Source organism: Clinocottus analis, unplaced genomic scaffold (genome assembly GCF_023055335.1).
Source record: "Clinocottus analis isolate CAN_PGR_092001 unplaced genomic scaffold, fCliAna1.0.p SCAF_7, whole genome shotgun sequence".
NCBI classification, from domain to species: Eukaryota; Metazoa; Chordata; class Actinopteri; order Perciformes; family Cottidae; genus Clinocottus; species Clinocottus analis.
The window spans coordinates 16,300,260-16,313,432 of record NW_027176229.1 but is presented as its reverse complement, the minus strand read 5'-3'; the positions used below and the strand labels follow the sequence as shown (position 1 = coordinate 16,313,432).

Genomic DNA, 13,173 nt, shown 5'->3' with positions numbered 1-13,173 from the left:
TCATAAAATGTGCCGTTTTACAACAATAGTGTGACTAGCCTTGACAAAACAAACACTGCATTCTTGAGGTTAGTCTGAGCCTGCACAAAGATCCCCAGTCACACTATGATTTAGCTCCACTTACAGTGGGAGATGTTCAACATCATATGTTACTGTTACAATCAACCACTCAAGGAAACAAATCCGGACCAGTTCCATCCCAATATACCCAAGTTGATGGCTAAATGTGACCCATGATACAGTCACAGAAAAACATTATTAAGTCCTCTCCTAGATCGCCAAAACTGACAGTTTGGGTATTAAACCTTTTTAAAAGAGAGGCTTGGGCTATTTCAGTGTACATGCTGTGGGTCAAACTGGGTTGGGTCGCAGCCCACTATGCAACACTGGGTCTTTGTGAGTAAGCCGTGTTGTGTATCCTGACGATCCTTTCAGGAAGAAATCACCATTTCTTAGTCATTGGATGCTCACCGTGGTTAGCAGCCATTCCAACTGATACATGTGGCAAGACAGAAAAGGAACAAAAACAAACACGAGGGTTCATTTTTTAGGGTAATCACTTTTTTGCATACAGTTGGTGAATTTATCATAATGTCAATTAATACATTTTTATCAGGAGCACAGGACAGGGCTGGACGATATGGCCTAAAATATAAAATCTGTTTTATTTTACAGCGGACAATACTATTTGTTGTGTGTAGTCACTTGCATGTGCTGTCCTGGGTACTGAAATCTAGCAGAGGAGATTGACAGACAGTCTCAACAAAGCCAGCAATTTATTTATATATGAGCAATTTTTTATTGGCATCATGCATTTGATGCTATTATTGCCCCATTTGTAGCCGTTTCTGTTTAAATTAAAAGACGATTAGTCCTTGAAGTCAGATACTTGTCCTCTCGATAGACCAACTACGGTGAGCAGTCCTGTACCCTTTGGTGAAGCAAGAATAAAAACACTAAAAGACTGGTTTGCCTCATCCAATGGACCTCACAGTTATGAATAATTTAAAATCAAATTTAAATGATAAAGTGTCATCTCTGAAAATAAAAAAAACAACTTGACAACCTTCAAATAACTGAAGGAGACAAATTAAAGTCAACTCTGAATCCAGTAAATCAATTAGTTGTATTCAGCTTTTATGGCCCACTTACTTTGCCAAACATTAACATCATAATGACCACAGCTGACATTTGCACGTAACAATGTCAACAGGGGCTGTGTTGAGGCAGTAAAAGGCCGGCACTAGTCTGACAGCCTTAGACACCCGGCAGAGAGACAGAGACACACCTTGGGGGAATGCTATGCTACTCAGTGTCACTCCCCTGAGATTTATAGCTCACTGGTCAAGCCACAATTCAAGCAAAAAGACTATTTGTTGGGCAAATCAGATGAAAGGAGAGCTATGTACCTCATTGCCTCCTGAGCCAACAAAGCTGACCCTGATGTGCAGAGACAAAAGGAGGACCCCACAGCCTGAGGAAATGACCAACAGGAAATGGGACCAGAGTGACACACTTTCCAGCATCCTTCTCTGCATTCCTAAACTCCATTTATATCTGACAATTCTGGTGAGAAAATGTGGGTCTTATGAAAAATTGAGTGCTATACTTCACTTCCATTGGTTATTCAGACCACTTACATACCAAGACTACAAACACAAATGACATGGTTGCCCTTTTCCCTGTAATTTCACGTAATGGCAATCTTGTCATGAGTCAGTAAAATTAAATAGACAATCCTACATTTAACCCAACACAGGATATGATAGAAAAAGGAAGGTGATAGTGAAAGAATTTAGACCTTTATGCTCTCCTTTGAAGTCACCTCACAGTACAGACAGCTGCCTTCTATTAAACCAATTTTTCTCTGGACCCTGACAGAAACATTTTCAATTGAGGCTAAATCACGTCTAATCACAGTGGAGGAGGGGCAGGACAAATAGGCTACTACAAAGATCCACCGTGACATCCGACATGAACAAGTGTTCAACAACAGAAAAGGAGGAGAAACGAATAGGCCGGCGGGTCAATCCTCTCTCCCTGCATGCTTCCTACAGAGGAGGCACCAGAGAAAGCACTCTACCTTGTGTCGTTAACACGCCTAACCATTATGAAAACGAAAGATAACAGTTAATTCTGTACAATGCAAAATCAAGCGTGAACTATATTGATCAATACAAACTGCATTATAGCCTGATGGCTTTTCACTTGTTTTACTTGTTTGTGGGGTTCAAAACTGTCGTTAATGCACTGTTTTTTATAGTGCGCTTGGTGAGTGAGATGTGACATAACGAGAAAATCCCAGCCACAAATCAGGATGAGCTGATGTAGGAAAGGGAGGGACCACAGATTTAGAGCAGCATTATGACGAAACCGTCACAGTCTCCACAAGGTATTTTAGAAAACTACTGTTTAAAGTCTATGTGCATGGAAGTATTTCCATTACTCTTCCATAAGTTTTTATCATCAAACATGCCAAGTGTAAATATTTCTGAGACTATCCATCCTGAGGTTGTTGCCCTGAATTGGTATTGCTATATGTAGTGTTGACAGAAAATAGACCCGTTCCTAACAGGTTGGACTTGACAGTAAAAACCATACGTCCTCTCACAGCCTTAAAGGTTAAGTCAGAGACAACACTTTCAAACGGAAAGAAGGTGAAAAAGAAGCTCCACGAACCTTAGTAATTTACTAAATACACATATTTTCAGAATAACACTTTAACAAAAACAACAAAACATAGCAGCTGTTGCATGTGCATCCTACTTGAAACTACAATGTGAAGTTTTTTTGGAGTGAAGCAAAAGAGTATTCATGGTTTTGTCTGTTCATCACAACCTAACATTAGTCTAATTTTAGCCATTAACTACTCTAAAGCGGAAGTCACTGGCATGCATAAATCCCAATGCAGATACACCCAATCAGCAAATAAAACAAGGGCTCAACCTTCTTTCTCAACAAGTCTTATCTGTTACATGTTTAATTTCGAAATTCCTTTGTTTGTTGGGTCTTTTCATCATTGTTGTTATTGCCGACTTCCCTGCTATGTGGCTTCGAGCGTCAATTTGGCAGCCAAAGTCCAGGTCACTGCGAAGTAGGCACTAACAAATGGTTGGCTCATATGTCTACAGTACAGGGTGGAGGCTGCCTATGAGTACATCTCCAGGATTAAATTGTATTGCCAGAAAGTTTCATATTGTAACTTTAGAGACAGCGAGTAATGGTCAAAGATTTCTTTCCCACACTTTGCCCATGCCACCACGCGCACACGCACACGCACACGCACACGCACACACACACACACAATGTCGTCTCAGTGCTTCCCATAGACTGGCTGCCTTTTGCCCTTTGTCACCAAGACCGCATGAGACGCCACCTAAATCCCCTTCCTCTAACCAAGGCCACGAACCACCATTGTAATCAGATTCGAGCTTCATTACAGTGCTTTTTGCAACAACGAGATAAGGTGTTGCTTTTTCACCTGTCTCCCACCCCAAGTGACCATGTAGCATGTGCTCTGCTGGAGTACAACTGGAACAGTTTGTAAACTAGTGTTTCAAGACTGTTACTGTAGGAAATGAGAAGTACAGACACAGGAGCAATGCGGCTCAAAGTCTAACTCAATGCTAGATAACACATAGACTGAACCAATTACCAAGTCCAATCAAATGTCTTTATGTAGGTAAAGATTATATACAAACACGTATCAAAGGCTTGGCATGTCAGACCTTAACACATTTACAGGATTTCAACACCAAAAGTCAAATGAAGTTTTGCAAACGTCACATTTCCAAAAAGGGGAAACATGACAGTTTTGATTTTAGACATAGCCAACATAAATATCCATTTACGTCTGTTTGTTCAGTGTGATGCTGACCATAATTTAGATTTACTCCGGCACAAACCGCATTTCCAACTGCATTTCTGTGCTGGAAGACTTAGGAAGGTCCATAATATGAGATTGCTTCTCAGCAACTCTCAACACGACAATGCCTGGGTTGGGGGCTCATAGCTAACGGTGCTAACAGCAGCAACAGCACAAACCTTGGAAAACATGCTGGCAGAGCTAAGAGCGTTTAGCTGAGGGGGAAACCAGTGAGTGGTTGCTCCGATAGCACTGTCGGTAAGGAAAGTGTTATCGGCGCTAACCGCCATATGAAAGCAGTGCAGAAAGGCGGCCGTGTACTAGCCAGTAAGGCACGCTCACATGCACTAAAATCACGGGGGACAGCCCGGCTACAACAAAGCAAAGAGAAGCTCGGATAACATCACACACAGGGGAGATCAACTTAATTCTCTGTTCAGGTACACAAATCTACAGTATCTTATCACAGCAAATAGTAATTTTACTTATATATTAATGTTCTGGATGTTAAACATTGCTCCTTAAAAAAGGTTTTTAAAAAAGAGGCCAACATCTATACTTTATATCATGAAAGTCATGGTTTAAAATAGACTAATTTTTAAGTCTTACAACATGAGTGACAGGAAAAGCTCTAGTTTCATGAGTGTTTGTGTGTAGGATTACTTTAGTAACAACAGCAACAGAACTGGAACATATACTCCTAAATTGTCATTTGCTTCTTTCCCATCAGGTGATCAACATAACAGACACCACAAGAGGAAAAAAGGAAAACTCTGAAATATTACAGCTTGAGTACATAGAATGTCCCTTCTTCTTCTTCATCTTCTTACCCCTCCCCCAACGAGCAATGCACAAACCACTACTCCATTTCAACAGATGTTGTCAGCTGTGGTGGGAAAGCCCAATGGAAGAAATGGTATTAGTCTGTGTGTGTGTGCATATGTGCAATTGCTAAACTGTAAAGCATTAAAGCGGTAAAAGGCTCGTCGAAACAGGAGAGGGCATCAGAAATTCCTCTTTGACTCCAAGCAAACTTATTTCTAAGAAAACATAACAGATACAAGAGGGGAAGAAGTCATAGTTCACTCTGTAGATATTTGACAAGCCAAGACAGACAACCATAACATGCAAAATATGCAATACGTAATTAATTAATACTTATTGAATTGCTTATTAAAGAGTGATGGATTGTATTCTTAAACAATTCTAGTTACTACAACATCCATTGTACTCGGGCCATGTGTTTGTTTTTTTACCAAATAAGAATGAGTGGCATGTGATCTTCCATCTTCAGCTTTGTCCAAACCAATAAACACACAAATATAAAAAAAAAAAAATTGTAGCAAGGAAACCCATCATGTAGATCAAAAATCATTCTAAGAGTCTCTGGCAGAAAGGCCTCTTTAAAAGTATGGATTGAGATAACATCTTGGACAGACAGGACTGGACACAAACTGGGGTATTTCTGACATGTTAAAAGAATGCACTATTTGAGTCCAAGTGAGATGAAGATGCCAAACTGTTGACCAAATATTTAGCTTGTTTCTACATGATCATTTCAGTAGCGTGATATGAGAACGAACTGTAAACAGGGGAGATATAGAACTGCTGCTGAGCTAGTTTTATCTAAAGTACACATTCCTTAGTCCACAAAAACAAAGATCGTCTGAACCTGTACTTGTAACTATGTCAGTACAAAAATGAAGAAGGACTTCAGATGGCCAGCAGGAAAAAGCTGGACCTCCAACAACACTGATAAAATAGACGTAATGAACATTTTGAATACTAAACTTCACGATCTTCTTGACATGTAACCAATTAAAATAGCTAAAAACGCACTTGTGATTTCACCACCGCCCACATCAGCGCTCCTTGATGCAGCTGATAGGAACCAACACTCCTTCACATCTTGTGCTTATTTCCCTGTGCTTCCTGACCCACTTCCTCGTTAGCTCTGGTAAAGACAGGGCGACTACTCACGTCTAAAGACTTTGTACTGTAGCACAACCAGTAGAGGTTGATGTGCCTGCAATCGCCAACATGCCCAAACACAGCTGTCGTACTGTTGACTGTTTATGGGGTGACCTGAGGGTCACCCCATCAGCCTTCACCTGCTCTGCATCCCACAGCAAGATTCGTTGAGGAAAGCTCCTGCAACCCCGAAAGGTGATTACCTGGTTCAAGACTGGGGCCAAACATACTAATCATGTTGCTCTTTTGGCACACTCGCCAGTCATTCAAAATCAAACTGCTATATTGTCATGAACAACCAAATGAGTCGGTGGTGGTGTACAGAAAGGGTGGTGGGGGGAAACAGGACTAGTTGGGTCATCACTCTCCAGGTTCAAACTACTGAAATGGCTGTAATATGCTGCTTGTCTATTTTGTGTGATTATTGATGAATATGAATGCAACAATGGTTGAACAAATCCTCGCAATATTCCTTTATTTCACTTCTAATAGACGACACAATAAATAAATAGATACACAATGAAAGTAATCTGGTAGCCCTACTCATGACACACTACAGGATTACATGTCCCTGAGAAAGCAATGAGCAAACCCAATTTGATCCCAACATATTTGGTCCAGTTGTGAATACAAGCATTACTGCTAGTAGAATAAATAACCTTGTTGTGCTGCAAAAGGGCTCAAATTTAAAACACCCGTCACCATAATACCGATGGACTCGGGTACAGCTGTCTGTCTGCCCACATTGACGTTAACATGGATATAGCAGGTTGAGGCAGATACCTGCAGAGATTCTGCTAAATTTCATCCCAACAATTCCGCACGTGATATGGCCTAACAAACATATGGCTGGTGGAGGACACAGTGGATATTTATTTGGGTTACATTCTTAGTTGTTAGCATAAAGCAGCGACCGCTTTCATGCCATGAGCTTTTCCCCCCGTTTATCTTCCATACCAGTGTGTGTTAGTGGGTCAAACCGGAACACCGGCATCTGGACGAATATTGATATTGAAATGAAATGGCGAAGTTGAAATTGACACAAATAAATAACCGTCTCTACAAATGAATGAGTTCATTCTTGAATGTTTTAATGTTTTGAGCCCATTAGAGCCAATAGTAGCAGCCGAGGTGCCAGGGGCCAGGGCGCGGTTGTGCTGCCTGCACCTTCTTGCATGTATCGTTCCGGAGATAAGTTTTCCTGCCGCACTGTGGTTAGCTACCCCACCCAGCACTGTAACGTGCAACAGCACATTTTATGCCGTTCATGATCCACCCAACAATAAAAGGAACAAAAACAATTGTTTGAAATGATCAATTGCTCTGAATATTGGTGAGAAACTTTTTGTCAATGTCAGTTAACCGCCTTTGAAGGCTCGTGCTAGCTTAAAAAAAAATGTTCCACGGACTATCCCGATTCATTTTTAGCTCGCGCATGCACTTTCGGCTGTAGCTGGAAAAACGAAGACCGACTGCAACCAATTTAAGGGTGTGGGTGGCAACCACCAAACAGAGTCTAAACAATCCACATAATCTGTAACCTACCTTCTGAGAGGAAAATAAAAGTATTCCCGAAAGCCGAATGATAGCACACAGTAGTCCTACGCTCTTCCCTCTTGATTCCTCCCTCTGCCGGAGCCGCTGCTGTGCTGACACCAACCGCTCTGTGTGCTCTTTGCCCACTCTGACGCTAGTCCCGCCCCCTCGATTGGCTTGGCGAGGCTTGTGTGGATAAGGGGCCTTTGACGGACGGCTCCAAAACCCAATCAGAGCGACGTTTTGGATAACAAGAGAACATAACTCACGCCTCTTTTCTTCAGGTTCCCAGATAGCGAAAATCACATCAATTGTGTGTTCATGGCGGCTTTATGCCATTATAATCTCATGTGGTACTTTTGTGATACTCCTTTTGGCTTATTGTATTTATCTATTTACCATATTTTTCAAAATCATTATCTCCCTATTATTATTATTATTATTATTATTATTATTATTATGGGAGAAAGTAATTTCTTGATCCTTATATTTGTATGAAGGCTGCTGCTAATTTCACATATACAAACTGCAATATCCAGTTTGTGATACGCAGCAAGACCATATAACATGTTTGTACAAGATTACTGATCTCGATGTAATTTTATAACATCAAAAATATATCCCATTTCTTCTTAAGAACACAATGTACCACAAGCTTATTACAGCACCACAAGATGGCGTCATTTTACACGTTCAGAGTGATGCAGAACCTTGACAGAAGAAAACAGCTGTATTCCATCATCTTTTTTTTGTCTGCCCCCGTTTTCAGTCGTGTACGCAATAATTTATTTTATTTGTACAGTACTTTTCTTAACAAGGTTACAAAGGGCTGATCCAAGCATTAGGTGTGAATCTGGCAGCTTGATTGTTCATGGATGAGTGAAGCAGATTTCATAGGTAAATTGTTTATGAATTTCCAATGTGTCTGATTAATGTGTCTGTGACAATGTTATTTTTATATGTTCTATTCATTTGATATATATATATATATATATATATATATATATATATATATATATATATATATATATATATATATATATATATATATATATATATATATATATATATATATGTATGTATCATAGATTTTACTCCTACCTCTTCTCACTGATGGTTTCCTCTCGATTGCCTTGTCTGGGGATTTCTGAACTGAGTCGAAAGCCGCCTTCATCTGTGCCACCTTCACAGACTGGCCCTGCTCATCAGACTTAACTTCAGCCGTCTTTGGCCTGTCCTGGTGCTGAAGCTTTTCATGCAGTTGAATGGTCTCCTTTATGAGTTCTGAAACAGGTCTAGATTTGGGAGTGCTTTGGGATTTATTTCTCATTGAGACACTGTCATCGCCCCCTTTGCCACGTTGTTCCTCAGCTTGGTCTGGCATCATATTTTCTGTGTTCAGTGTCATGGTCTGATCCTGCTTCATGACCCCGTGGCTTTCCTCCGTGATAACTGTGCCGGCTGCAACCAAACCCGAGCCAGCATCCACAGCTGGTGCAGCAATGTCCCCAGTAAAGTCCTTCCCCTTCTTCCTGCTCACAAATTGAGCAACGGAGCATGTAGAGCCAGATAACGGTTGATCAATTTCGGGCTTAATGTCACACTTTATTTGTAGAGGTGGTCTCACGGTTGCGCCGCCTTTGTTCTCGCCAGCAAGTAAATAGCACGGGTCTGCAATTTGTCTGCCACTTTTTGTGGTTGGAGACTTCACATCAGACACTGATAAAGGTGCAGAGTTCTCAGTGATCACACCACTCACTTCAAGTGGCATTCTCTCATGAAAAACAGCCGATTGTAAGTTGTCTGAAGACAGGATTTTAAAGGGGCCCATGTTTAGCCTTATCTCCATATCCTCATTGAGCGAAGCATCTGTTGAGTTGATGTTCTCCCCTGCACTCTGACTGTCTGCTTTGAAACACTGGGATTTTGTGAGTGAGCTCTCACACGTAGTATTGCAAATCAATCCATGCTGAAAACAATCTGAGATCACACTGTCAATAGCAGTTGTCTGTTTTATAGCCGTGTCCCTAATTTGATTATCTTTGGTTGCACAGTTTTCTTTAGGTGTTTTTTCATTCAACCCCTTTATGCCACATGTTGACAAAGGTGTATTCACACTGGGCTGCTCAATTTTACCGGTGGATAGCACGGTTGCGGCACAATCAATGATCTTCTTTGCGGTGACATTCATGTTGCTCTTTTCGTTTGTGTCAACCTCTTCTATAATCAAAAGAGCCTGGGTGGTCTCCTTCCTATCTCTCTTCAGTAACTTCTCCAAAATAGAACTGGGTGCAGAGGCTGCATTCAACGCTGAACATGAGTCTATCTTTTGATTTTGGGTTGTTTCAGTTGTGTCTAGATAAAGCCTCCCTGACTCCCTTTGATCATCAGTGTCAGTGAGGGTTGGCTTTTTTGTAGAGTAGTCATTCCAAACTTGCTTCACCTCACATGTTTCCTCTTTCGTTTCATTGTCTGCTTTTTCCTTTGGAGGTCTACAGTGAATAGTATCACTCACGTTTAATAGAGACTCTCTCTGTAGACTGTTTTTCAAAGGATGTTGGGGTTGAGCTGTAGGCGGTTCCTTCCTCTCACTCAAGTAGCCCACTGTTCCTGTGCAGAGTTTAATATCTTCAACTTCAGCCATGATGGTGCCATGCTGATCTTGTTGAACAGACAGTAACAGCTCACTTCCTGCATGAGCTCCACACCTGCTCATCTTCGCCAACATCCCAGAGTCCTCCGCTGCGTTTTTAATTGAGAAAGCCTCCTCTGAGGTCACAGCAGGGCCAGACTTCTTATATGAAACACCAGCTGAGACGCTTTCATCCTGGATCTCCTCATGTTGGACGCTTCCCTCATCCTGATACTCCATCTTGATCTTTGGGGATATGTATAGCTCCTCCACAGTCTCCTTCTCCGCTGTCTTGATTTGATTGACCAGCTTGTGTGCTCCAGCTCTTTCCTCAATCTTCACACTGCTCTTTTGGTTCTTGTCCGTCTTCTGTGGAAGCAGTGGAGCGGTCCTGCCTCCTTCTCCCTCTCCTCCTCCCTCCTTTCTTGCAGCCCCTCCCTGTATCGCCTCCCTTGCAGCGAAAGGACTAACCCACAAATTAATGTGCTTCTCACTAGAAGGTGTTGTTGGCTCCTGGTCTGGGCTCCCGTCCAGATCCTGAGCGTCTGGCTCCCCTGAATTTTCCCTGGTGTTACCGGCCTCCTCCTCACAGGAGCTTCCTTCCTCCATGACATCACCTGTATGTCTGTCTGCTGCTCCAGAGTCAGGGCTTGGCCTCAGCTCCTCCGACCCTTCATCGAGGGCCTGTTCGTCTCCTTCTAGTTTATCCTGGTTCTGTCCCATACTTGTCTGTGGAGAAATATATGTTGTTAACCAAAAGACCAATCCTCCCAAATAATGCCCCTGTTAGAAACGTCAGCCCAGAAGTTGTTTATTGTGTCTGCTGATCTCCACTCAGATTTCCTCTCTGTATAATACGCTAAAAAGCATCTGAAACAGAAGAGAGAAATGAGCCGCTACCTGGAATTCACATCACTGCCTTCTCGTTAGAAAGGGTTTCCAGTCTTGGGAAGAGGCCATGTGGAAAACAACTCATACTCACACAGAGAGTGATGAATTAGATTATCTCATAACTGGAACTGCAATAGTATATCCTCTGTTGGGTAAGGCATCCACTTTCGTTGGCCACAGTAGCTCAAATCAGTCACAAGATTATGCAGGAATCTCACGTTGGACTGATAAGTGATACAGCCACATCAATATTTAATATACAAATGCCTCATCCTCAGAATAACAGTGTTCATGTAAAGTCTGTGATCTATCTTCTGTGCTTATCTGTATCACAGCAGATAGGAATGACAGGAACACTGAGTTTGACCAAATGATTAATCACTCTGTTAGTAATGAAGGTTCACAAATTCTTACGCTTAGCCCACAGGGTGCTTTGTAAAAGTCAACTTGTTATGTTACACTTTTTGAAAGTTTTGGGGATTTGATTTAAATTAACTAAAGTCTTGTATATCTTCTGAGGTAGACATGTTAGAATTAAAAAATGTTAATGCAAGTATTTTATTCACTAATTGAAAAGTATGAATTAAATAAAGCCCTGCATTATGTCAACGTATCGTTGTGTACGTTTTGTTTTTATTCAGGCTGCTCACAGGAAAATATCCTGTGCTGATGACTGCAGTTATTGCTCTGGTATTAGTAAAGCAGGAGGAGGAAGTGTAATGAGAGCAGCTGTTGTTCACTTTAAAGCCAAACACAGGGCCAAACCCAAACCACCATGTTTTCCACGAGATTGCCTAATTGTTTAAATACGTTTTCACCCAGTGAACTGCAGCAGTAAGCAGAGCAAATGGTGCTGCACAATGAACAATGATCTGGACCAAGAGTCTGTTTCCTGTCTGCAGCCTCATGCTCCTGTGTGACAACATATGACTGCTGTTGTCTTATCATCTGACAGGCCTGCACACTGGCCACACGCATGCTTAGGGAGCTAATGTTATCCCCCTACAATGGTGGCACAGCTGTGTGGGAAGATACAAAACACGTTGTTTTTCATGCTGTGATATTGAGAGAGCAGAAATACAGGACAAGACAGAACAAAACATGATACAAGTTTCGGAGCTCTTTAGTTACATTTTGGGGAATTTGCCATCAATGAATATCAACCACCTACTTCCCGTAAAACAGTCCAATGTTAACAACTGCTCTGTTATCCGGTCTCATCCCTTTGAAAGCCTGAAGCTGATCAGTTGATCAGCATGTGCTCTGCTGCCTCAACATACTCGGACATAAAGGAATTCAAAACAAATAAACTAAGAAACTAAGAACTTCTCGCAAGTTTTAGCATCTTGAAAATAGACCACTTATAATTTCTTTTGAGCTTCGATTAGTACAACAAGCTGAACACAGGGCTCCACAACGGTCTCTACTCTGACAATGAAGATTCACATAATATTGATATCATCGCATGTTGCGGCAGACACTTACCAGTTCGAAGTTGTAGCAGAGTTGTTTGCTCTCTCTCAGTACCGACAGAGTGCTCTTTGTTGGTTGTTTGGAGCTGTTCAGTCCTCCCTCATATGCACAAGCAATGGGAGCCTTATATTACATCCATGTGATGTCACAGCACATTTGACTAATACAATCAGGGGAAACTCAGATTTGTAGCTTTACCTTTTGCTGCTTCGAGAAACCTTGAAGTTATCGTTCATAGCTCCATCTCTTTGTTTTGCTCGTGGGATTTAGGTCCATGGAGAATGAGTTTTAAGTTTGAGCCCATGTGGAGATTTTATTAGATAGCCATTAACCGTTTTCCCTCGTAGCCAAGAAGAAGACATGGGACTGAAACAAGAGGATTTGGTCAATGACCAGTACAGATTCTGATACCATGAGAAAACATGAAGAATGTCCTATTGTTTCCTGTCTCTTCCCAAACACGGTTTGTATGCTGGTGTCGTGTTCTACACATTTCATGTTGCGCCGCTCCAGCAACCTAATAAAAATAAGTAGGAGATGGTAAAAGGATGCTTGTGTCTAGGATAAATGGTGAGTAACGGTAGCCAACATGGGTATGTCCAGGAGTGAAGGAAATTGCCTGAAAAATAGCTCAGGCCTCATTCTTTTGTTTCTCTTGGTCTCTATAGTGACGTTCAAAACAGGATATGTCCTCAGATAATAAAACAAAAGTGGAGGTACGTCATCCAAGAATTCACCAGAAGAAGAAGTGTAAGAGGGGCCGGCATATACCCAGAGACTGCGGAGTGAAAGCGGGTGTGTTGAC

General features: G+C 41.6%; 1 protein-coding gene across 1 annotated transcript in view; it reads right to left on the bottom strand.

Annotated features, from left to right (window-relative positions):
* The window catches only part of coro1ca (coronin, actin binding protein, 1Ca), a 29,367-nt gene extending 21,868 nt beyond the window's left edge, over nt 1-7,499 (bottom strand). The window contains exon 1 of the mRNA XM_068605014.1: nt 7,382-7,499. The gene's annotated coding sequence lies outside the window, so the exon portion shown is untranslated. The remainder of the gene's footprint in view (nt 1-7,381) is intronic.
* Between the last annotated feature and the right edge of the window lie 5,674 nt (nt 7,500-13,173).